At 41.0% G+C, this 11,038-nt stretch overlaps 1 pseudogene; it reads right to left on the reverse strand.

Annotated features, from left to right (window-relative positions):
• Positions 1 to 1,248: 1,248 nt before the first annotated feature.
• Positions 1,249 to 2,107, reverse strand: LOC130849700 (SUZ domain-containing protein 1-like; annotated as a pseudogene).
• Positions 2,108 to 11,038: the final 8,931 nt, after the last annotated feature.

Below are 11,038 nucleotides of genomic sequence, written 5' to 3' on the forward strand. Positions count from 1 at the left end.
ACAGCTGACCTTTCCTCCCAAGTGGAAGATGTAGTGGGCCAAGGCTTGCTGGACCCAGCTGACATCTCCAGAGGGCAAGGCTGAGAGCCAAGCAAACCAAAGGTGGAGTGAGCCTGCAAGACCTAGCTTGCCACCTTGGCCACCACAAGCCGCCCGAATCACAAATGTCACACCAACCACTCCAAAACTCATCTGCTGAGTGAGGAGGCCGTCTGGCTGGCTGAGGGACATAAGGCGCAGTGCAACGGAAGAGATCAGAAAGCCTGAGAGGGGCCAGATTGTACACACACAGCTGCTCTGGGCAGGGCCCCCTAAGCCTCTTCCACCTCAAAGAGCCAAAGCAAATCTCCAGGCTCCGAGGACAGAGAGGAAACTACCTTCATTCCAGGCCCTTGCTCTGGAAAAAGGGGTGGAGGGTAGCCTAGGCCAATGGGGAACCAGTCTGTCATTACCAATCTTTGCAATGCACAGCTCATCTTTCCCCAAATGTTATTCTGCATGGTCTGCTCCCAAGGTAGTGATTCCACAAGGGAAATGCACCGGGCAGAGTCACCGAGCTGACGCCATCAACAGAGAGGGCGCTCCACAGACACTGAGAGTTCTAAGCTTCGCCGGCGTGGGAGGATCCACCTATCTTCTGACCACACTCAGCAGGAGGCTCAGAGTCCTGGAGTCAGACTCTCTCCTGGCGTTCCTTGTGCTGACAGCAAAATACGGAGCAAGTCTCCCAGCCCTTACTCCTAAAGCCCGGGAGTGCAGCCTCACTCCCTGCCCTCTTCTAGAAGTAGTAAGCCTGGCTGGTAGGGAACCACCCTGAGGGGTTTTGGAAGGGGGAGTCTGTTCACATTCCCTATCTCCCAAAATACTAGAGGTGAGGCGTTGGCACCCTCCCCAGGCTCTCTGAGCCTATAGAGCTAACCCAGGCTCCAGGTAGGGCCCAGATGCTCTGGGACTTAGCTGGTGGAAGGGAGGTATAGGCATGGGGTGCTTATCTGTCCTGGGGGCTGCAGAGCCCTGACCCTTTACTGGGCAGCAGTAGGAATACAGAAGCTAAGCTCACCAAAATCCTATTGGTTAATGTTTCTAGTGAATTGCCCAGAAACATTTTTAAGTAGACTACCAAACTACCCTTTCTCAATTAAAAATTCATTAAACTGCTAAAACCCCTCCCATGCACTTTGTTTTTTGCAAATCAAATATTTGTATAAACAAAAATAGGAAGGAAAGGAAAAAAAAAAGGATATGTTCAAATGGAACTTGCTTTTAAGTGATGAAGACATGCACTTGAGGGGGCTGGACGGGAGTTCTCACTTGTGTTCTGAAACCCCAAGTTACTGAGCATGATAAACTGTTATTGCTGGCACTGGCTTTACCCCAAGTGGCCGAGTGGCACCGTCTGACTCCCTATTCTGAGTCCTTGGTGGGTCCCCCCAGCCCTCCTCTAACCCCCACCCTTTCCCCTTCCATTGACTTGGGACAGCCCTTGTAGACATGCCAATCACAGTGGGAAGGGGGGAAGGGAGGTCACAGTGCATGGGGTTCAAGGTCACAGTGGGTGGAGCAAAGGGGATCACAGTGCAAGTAAGTCAGGTCGTTCCCTCTGCTCAAGTCCAGCTGTCTGCCACGGCAGTGCGACCCGCAGTGGACGACCCAGGAGGTGGTGGCGGCAGCGGCGGCGGCAGCATCCTTTCCTGCCCATGTTTATCTGCGCTGTTTGAAGCCTTGTGACCCATCAGGACCCAAAGGTTGTCTGATCACATTGTTGGGCTGCCTGCTGTCTTCGGGTTGGGAGATCCTGGTTGGCCTGTCGAGGATGGGTTTCTTCTGCTCCTCCTCGGGGCTGGCGCTGCCCAGGATCCGCTTCTGGGCCTCCGCATACTCTGCCTCTCGCTGCGCCAGGGACTTGATGGGAAGGGCTGGCCTGCTGGTGGAGTTGGGGCTGCTGACCACACCGTTACTGGTGGGCCTCTTGAGGATGCGGATCTGTGGAGGGGGCCCCGTGGGAAGGCTATCGTCCTGAATCACAATGGGCACTTTGGGAGGAGATTTGGATTTCCCCGCTGTCTGCCGCCTCCTCCCAGCTCTCAGCGACCTCCTCATCTTCCATCTTACTCGCCGCTTTCCCTCCCATTTATTTATTTTTATACATAAACATGTATCTATTCTTTCTGAAATTCTTTTTCCGTTTAGGTTATTACAAAGTATTGAGCAGAGTTCCCTATGCTGTACAATAGGTCTTTGTTGCTTATCTATTTTAAGTATAGTGGTGTGTACATGTCAATCCCAAACTCCCAATCTATCCCTCCCCCAAACGCTTCCCCACTGGTAACCACAAGTTCATTCTCTAAGTCTATGAGTCTGTTTCAGTTTTGAAAATGAGGTCACTTGTACCATTTTTTAGATTCCACATATAAGTGATATCATGTGATATTTGTCTTTCTCTGTCTTACTTCACTTAATATGATAATCTCCAGTTCCATCCATGTTGCTGCAAATGGCATCATTTCATTCTTTTTAATGGCTGAGTAATATTCCATTGTATATATGTACCACATCTTCTTTATCCATTCCTCTGTGGATTGACATTTAGGTTGTTTCCATGTCCTGGCTATTGTAAATAGTGCTGCAGTGAACATTGTGGTGCATGTATATTTTTGAATTATGGTTTTCTCTGGGTATATGCCCAGGAATGGGATTGCTGGATCATATGGTAGCTCTGTTTTTAGTTTTTTAAGGAACCTCCATACTGTTCTCCATAGTGGCTGCACCAATTTTACATTCCCACCAACACTGCAGGAGGGTTCCCTTTTCTCCACACCATCTCCAGAATTTATTTGTAGATTTTCTGATGGGCATTCTGACTGGTATGAGGTGATGTCTCGTTGGAGTTTTCATTTGCATTTCTCTAATAATTAGCAATGTTGAATTTCTTTTCATGTGCCTCTTGGCCATCTGTATGTCTTCTTTGGAGAAATGTCTGTTTAGGTCTTCTGCCCATTTTTTTATTGTGGTTTATTTTTATGGTATCGAGCTGCATGAGCTGTTTGTAAATTTTGGATACTAATTCTTTGTCAGTCACTTTATTTGCAAAACTTTTCTCCCATTCTACGTTTGTTTTGTTTATGGTTTCCTTTGCAGTGCAAAAGCTTTTCAGTTTAGTTAGGTCCCATTTGTTTATTTTTGTTTTTATTTCCATTACTCTGGGAGATGGATTGAAAGAGATATTGCTGTGATTTATATCACAGAGTGTTATGCCAATGTTGTCCTCTAAGAGTTTTATAGTATCTGGCCTTATGTTTAGGTTTTTAATCTATTTTGAGTTTATTTTTGTGTGTGGTGTTAAAGTGTGTTCTACTTTTGCTTTTTTTTTTTACTTGTAGCTGTCCAGTTTTCCCAGCACCACTTATTGAAGAGACTGTCTTTCCATTATTGTATGGTCTTACCTCCTTCACCGTAGATTAACTGACCATTGGTGTGTGTGTTCATTTCTGGACTTTCTATCCTGTTCCACTGATTTATATGTCTGCTTTTGTGCCAGTAACATACTGTCTTGATTACTGTAGCTTTGTAGCATAGTCTGAAGTCATGGAGCCTGACTTTTTCAGCTTTGTATTTCTTTCTCAAAATTGCTTTGGCTATTTGGGGTCTTTTGTGTCTCCATACATATTTTAAGATTTTTTTTCTAGTTCTGTGAAAAATGCCATCGGTAATTTGATAAGGATTGCATTGAATCTGTAGATTGCTTTGGGTAGTATAGTCATTTTCACAATATTGATTCTTCCAGTCCAAAGAACATGGTATGTCCCTCCACCTGTTTGTATCACCTTTGATTTCTTTCTTCAGTGTCTTGTAGTTTTCTGCATACAGGTCTTTTGCCTCCTTAGCCAGGTTTATTCCTAGATATTTTATTCCTTTTTATGGCAATGGTAAATGGGATTGTTTCCTTAATTTCTCTTCCTGATTTTTCATTGTTAGTGTATAGAAATGCAACAGATTTCTGCATATTAATTTTTATCCTGCCACTTTACCAAACTCGTTGATGAGCCCTAGTAGTTTGCTGGTAGCATCTTTAGGGTTTCCTATGCATGGTATCATGTCATCTGCAAACAGTGACAGTTTTATTTCTTTTCCAATTTGGATTCCTTTTATTTCTTTTTCTTTCCTGATTGCTGTGGCTAAAACTTCCAAAACTATGTTGAATAATATTGGCAAGAGTGGGCAGCCTTGTCTTGTTGCTGATCTTAGAGTAAATGCTTTGTTTTTCACCACTGAGAAAGTTTCCTGTGGATTTGTTATATATATCATTTATTATGTTGAGGTGCATTCCCTCTATGCCCACTTAGAGAGTTTTTATCATAAATGGATGTTGAATTTTGTCAAAAGCTTGTTCTGCCTCTATTGAGATGATCATATGGCTTTTATTCTTCAATTTGTTGATGTACCATAGTAATTTGTGGGTATTGAAAAATCCTTGCATCCCTGGGATAAATCCCACTTGATTATGGCGTATGATCCTGTTAATGTGTTGTTGGATTCAATTTGCTAGTATTTTGTTAAGGATTTTTATGGCTATGTTCATCAGTGGTATTGGCCTGTAATTTTCTTTTTTTGTGCTGTGTCTCATTTTGGTAACAGGGTAATGGTGGCCTCATGGAATGAGTTGGGGAGTATTTCTTCCTCTGCAATTTTTTGGAAAAGTTCAGAAGGATAGGTGCAAGCTCTTCTCTAAATGTTTGATACAATTCACCTGTGAAGACATCTGGTCTTGGACTTCCATTTGTTGGGAGTTTTTAAATCACACTTTCAATTTCAGTACCTGTGGTTGGTCTGTTCATACTTTCTATGCTTCCTGGTTCAGTCTTGGCAGATTGTACCTTTGTAAGAATTTGTCCGTTTCTTCCAGGTTGTCAATTTTATTGGCGTATAGTTGCTTGCAGTAGTCCCTTATAATCCTTTGCATCTCTGTGGTGTCAGTTGTAACTTCTCCTTTTTCATTTCTAATTTAATTGACTTGAGTCCTCTCCCTCTTTTTCTTGATGAGTCTGGCTAAAGTTTATCAATTTTGTTTATTTTTTTCAAAGAACCAGCTTTTAGTTTCATTGATCTTTTCTATTGTTTTGTTTCTATTTCATTTATTTCTGCTCTTATCTTTATGATTTCTTTCCTTCTACTAACTTTGGGTTTTGTCTGTTCTTCTTTCTCTAGTTGTTTTAGGTATAAGGTTAGATTGGGTTTTTTTTTGTGATTTTTTTCTTGTTTTCTGAGGTAAGATTGCATTGCTATAAAATTCCCTCTTAGAACTGCTTTTGCTGCATCCCATAAGTTTTGGATTGTTGTGCTCTTCTTTTCTTTGGTTTCTAGGTATTTTTTGATTTCCTTTTTGATTTCTTCAGTGATCCATTGGTTCTTTAGTAGCATATTCTTTAGCCTCCACATGTTTGTGTTTTTTAGAGTTTTCTTATAGTTGATTTCTTATCTCATAGCATTAAGGTTGGAAAAGATGCTTGATATAATTTCAATTTTCTTAAATTTACCAAGGCAAGCTTTATGGCCCAGCATATTGTCAATGTTCCATATGCACATGAGAAGAATGTGTATTATGTGGCTTTTGGATGGAATGCTCTATAAATATCAGTTAAGTCCATCCAGTCTTATGTGTCATTTAAAGCCTGTGCTTCCTTATTGCTTTTCTGTCTTGATGAACTGTCCATTGACAAAAGTGGGGTGTTAAAGTCTCCCAACATTATTGTGTTACTGTTGATTTCCCCTTTTAGGGCTGTTAACATTTGCCTTATATAGTGAGGTGCTCCTATGTTGGGTGCATATATACTTACAATTGTTATATCTTCTTCTTGGATGATCCCTTGATCATTATGTAGTGTCCTTCCTTTTCTCTTGTAACAGTCTTTATTTTAAAGTCTATTTTGTCTCATATGATTATTGCTACTCCAGGTTTCTTTAAATTTCCATTTTCATGGAATAAGTTTTCTCATCCCCTAACTTTCAGTCTGTATGTAATCCCTAGGTCTGAAGTGGGCCTCTTGTAGACAGCATATATACAGGTCTTGTTTTTGTATCCATTCAGCCAGTCTATGTCTTTTGGTTGGAGCATTTAATCTATTACATTTAAATTAATTATAGATACGTTTGTTCTTGTTGCCATTTTGTTAATTATTTTTGGATTTGTTTCTGTGGGTCTTTTTTCTTCCCTTCCTCTTTTTTTCTCTTCTCTTGCAATTTGACAACTAACTTTAGTGTTGTGTTTTGATTCCTTTTTCTTGTGTGTGAGTGTATCTATTGTAGATTTTCAGTTTGCAGTTACCATGAGGATTTGATATAGAAGTCTATATATAAACAAGATTGTCTTCAGTTGCTGGTCTTTTAACTTCAAACACATTTTTAATACCCTGCATTTGTGTTCTCGCCTTCTCACAATTGCTGGTTTTAATATCATATTTGTGTGTGGATAATTTCTTTACTATGTATTTGCCTTTACTGGTGAGCTTTTCCATTTCTTATTTTCTTGTTTTAGCTGGAGCTTTTTCTTTTCCACTTACAGAAGTTCCCTTAGCATTTGTTGCAACACAGTTCTGGTGGTGCTGAATTCTCTTAGTTTTGCTTGTCTGTGAAGCTTTAGATTTCTCCATCAAATCTGAATGATATCCTTGGTTATAGGTTCTTCCCTTTCATCACTTTAAATGTATTGTTCCAATCCCTCTGGCCTGCAGAGTTTCTGCTGAGAAATCAGCTAATAACCTTATGGGGTTTCCCTTGTATGTTATTTGTTCCTTTTTTCTTGTTGCTTATAGTATTTTTTCTTTGTCTTTAATTTTTGTCATTTTGATTACTATGTGTCTTGGCATGTTCCTCCTTGGGTTTATCCTGCCTGGGATTCTCTGTGCCTCCTAGACTTGGGTGTCTGTTTCTTTTCCCATGTTAGGGAAGTTTTCAGCTCTTATCTCTTCAAAGATTTTCTCAGGTCTTTTCTTTCTCTCTTCTCCTTCTGGGACCACTATAATGTGAATGTTGGTATATTTAATGTTGTCCCAGAGGTTTCTTAGACCAGCAGTCCCTAACTTTTTTGGCACCAGGGACTAGTTTTGTGAAAGACAATTTTTTCATGGATGGGGAGAATGGGGGGATGGTTCAGGTGGTAAGGCAAGCAATGGGGAGTGATTGGGAGTGGCAGATGAAGCTTTGTTCACTCACCCACCCACCCACTGCTCACCTCCTGCTGTGTGTCCTGGTTCCTAACAGGTCACGGATCAGTACTAATCTGCAGCCCAGGGTTTGGGGACCACTGTCTCAGACTGTCCTCATTTCTTTTAATTTATTTTTCTTTATTCTGCTCCACAGCAATTATTTCCACTATTCTGTCTTCCAGGTCACTTATCTGTTCTTCTGCCTCAGTTATTTTGCTATTGATTCCTTCTAGTGTATTTTTCATTTCAGTTATTGTATTGTTCATCTCTGTTTGTTCATTAATTCTTTTAGGTCTTTGTTAAACATTTCTTGCATCTCCTCAATCCTTGCCTCCACTCTTTTTCCTAGTTCCTGGATCATCTTCACTATCATTATTCTGAATTTTTTTTTCTGAGAAATTGCCTATCTCCACTTCACTCAGTTGTTTTTCTGGGGTTTTATCTTGATCCTTCATCTGGGACATATTCCTGCCCTCTCATTTTGTCTAACTTTCTGTGATTGTGGTTTCCATTCCCCAGGCTGCAGGATTGTAGTTTTTCTTGCCTCTGCTCTCTGCCCCCTTGTGGATGAGGCTATCTATGATGCTTGTGGAAGCTTCCTGATGGGAGGGACTGGCATGGGTGGAGCCGAGTCTTTTCCCTCTGGTGGGCAGGGCTGTGCTCAGTAAGACTTCAGCAGCTCATCTGCTGATGGGTGGGGCTGTGTTCCTGTCCTGTTGGTTGTTTGGCCTGAGGCATCACAGCACTGAAGCCTACAGGCTATAGGATGGGGCTAATAGAGTCCTCCAGGAGACCAATGGGCACTTCCCAGAACTGCTGCTTTCAGTGTCTTTGTCCCTGCAGTGAGCGCCAGCAACCCCCCACCTCCATAAGAGACCTTCCAATACTAGCAGATAGGTCTGGCCTAGTCTTTTATGGAGTCACTGCTTTTTTCCCCTTTGTCCTGGTGTGCATGGGTCCTTGTGGGTGCCCTCCAAGAGTGCAGTTTCTGTTTCCCCCAGTCCTATGTAATTCCGGCAATCAAATCCCACTGGCCTTCAAAGCCAGATTCTCTGGACATTCCTCCTCCCATTGCTAGAACCTCAGGCTGGCAAACCTGACATGGGGCTCAGAACTTTCACTTGGGTGGGAGAAGTTCTGTGGTATAATTGATATAGTTTTTTCCAGTTTGTGGATTGCCTACCCAGTGCGTATGGGATTTTATTCTATCATGATTGCACCCCTCCTACCATCTTGTTGTGGCTTCATCTTTGTCTTTGGATGTAGGGTATCTTTTTTGGTAGGTTGCACCATTTTTTTAATCAATAGTTTTTCAGCAGTTCTTTGTGATTATGGTATTCTTATAAGAAGGGGTGAGCACTTGCTTCTACTCCACTATCTTTTTTTTTTTTTTATGATGTTGGGTCAACATCTCTAACTTTATTTAAACTTTTTTTTTTATTTTTCAACAAAATAAACACCATCTTTGCCACAATGAGAAAACTGGATTGGGAACCAGCTATACATTTTATATGGGGGCAGTCCTAAACTCAGTAGAATGCTTTTCTATTTGTAGTAATGAAAAGATTTCTATCTATATTTCTTGAAAAACATTTTAAAGAATCATTCCTCAAACACCCTAAAAAAGCAAAATTGCTAGTAAGTAAATGTTTGGTACTTATTTTAGCTAGTGTTTCTTTTAGGAGACATTTTTATAATGATTTGTTCCACTGTAGCTAGAAACAACTCAGATGCCCCCCAGTATTCTGCCATCTTGGGCTAACCTCTCTACAGCACAGATTTTAGATCCATAGCTTATTGTTGACAATTCTTTCAAATATACCTGCTCTTTTTCTTGTGATCATGTGGCAACTGTAAATCTGTCTCTTACTATTGGTTTTGAGCCCCAAAACTGAGTAACACCCAAATGAGATCCTAAAGGGAGAATGAGTAAGTTAAGTTTGAAAATAGGACATCCACCTGAAAAGTATAAAGATAGTGGGAACAGAGTCAAGTTAGGAGGACTCAGAGGTCAGGAACAAAACAAGTAAGGTAGTAGTTGATCAGCAGTGGATGAAGCAGGCTTAGAGAATTTTTGAAAATGCATCACAGTTTTTTACCTGTTCAGACACTTGGATGCACATTTCAGGTCTCTTTACAGAGGTCAGAATAAGGCACGGATCTCATATTTTGGAAAGTATATTAGAAGAATAATCCAGTCAGAGAAATCAGAGAGATTTTGACTTGAGAACTAGTACTACCACTGATGTGCTATGTGAATCTGAGTAAATCACTCGTTGAAACTTCTCAGCTTCCTTATCCATCAAATGGAGGTAATAATAGCATGTAACTCACCCAGCTGGTCTAAGAATTGAACAAGATATGCAAAGAAGAGTCTTCATGCAATCTCTGCCTACAGTAAATGCTCAATTACTATTAGTTATCATTAGTGTAATTATCCATCATCCAGAAGGCTTCCTTTTGGGGTCCCACTAGTGACCTTCTCTCCTGACTTATTTCTGCCCCCTCCCCCCAGGAACCCGTGCCAGCTCTCATCAGCAGTGCCCATCAGCACTCCTATAACCTTGCTCCTCTTTCCTTTCACCACAGGTGTTGTGTTGCCTCCCTCTCATCCTTTGACTCCATCGACTGGAAACACCACTGAAGGAAAATCACATGTTCATACCAAGAAGCAAGCAGAGAGGCCATGTGGGTTCATTGGCTGGCATGTTAAAGATTACACAGTATTCTGGCTAAGATTGGACTCAAGAAATTTATATTTTTGATGAGTAAGATCAAGTAAAAACTTTTAATTAAATGTGATACTAGATGTTTTTGGTCTACAAAGATGGAGAGTTTAAATTACCTTGTATTTAGAAAATCAACAGACGAGTACTTTGAGTACACACACTTAGGTCCTTTGTTCCTGACAAAGTTGCAGTGTCCCATAGGCTAAAGTTAGGTGTTGTGGTTTGATCAGTCACCACGTAAGGTAGAATGACCTCAATCTCTGAGAATACTGACATTCTTTCTTTACTATTATTGCTATTATTGGTTAATTTGTTTCTTTGATTTTGTTTTGTTTGCTTGCTTGTTTGAAGCATTGAGGATCACATGCAGGTGACGAGGTCCAGAAGGCAGAAGCAGGAGATCTTCTCCAGACAACTGGTAGCTGTTAGCCTGGGAAAACTAGAACAGGAAAAGAAGATGAAAATGTCAACAAACATACTGTGATCACTTGGGAGGCCCCCCTTTGGGGACTGGAAAACATAAATGTGGGAACTCGGATGCTGCAGTCGTGTAAACATACTGCAGGAGGCACTGTAATTTCAGCATTAAAAATAAAAGATGTTTAATTTTATGTGCACCGACTGGTAAGGACTTCTTTCAACCTCCTTATATTTCAAATTAAAAATATGAGGTACAAACTCTTTAAGTGTCTTGACCAAGATTACTCAAGAAGGGGGAATGATGTATGCATCAATATTTTGAGCTATAGGGACTTCCCTGGAGGTCCACTGTTTAAGACTCTACGCTTGCACTGCATGGGGTGTGGGTTCAATCCCTGGTTGGGGATCTAAGATCCCACATGCCTCGTGGCACTGCGAAGAAGATAAAAAATAATTTTTTGAACTGTAGTAAGTTATAATAATATAGAGCAAAAAAAGTGAAAATCAACTTGGACTAAGAGAGTAAATATCTTCCTTATCATTCATCAATTCAGAATCAGAGATGCAGGTAAAGCCAGGCGCAAATTTATCAGAAAACAGCAATTCTCCCAAATACACACTGCAGCTATAAAATGTCCTAACAGCCCAATTCTTGGAGTGACCATGGATTTCATACTGAGAAGTCTT

This window comes from Hippopotamus amphibius, chromosome 3 (assembly GCF_030028045.1).
Source record: "Hippopotamus amphibius kiboko isolate mHipAmp2 chromosome 3, mHipAmp2.hap2, whole genome shotgun sequence".
In the NCBI taxonomy this organism is placed as follows: domain Eukaryota; kingdom Metazoa; phylum Chordata; class Mammalia; order Artiodactyla; family Hippopotamidae; genus Hippopotamus; species Hippopotamus amphibius.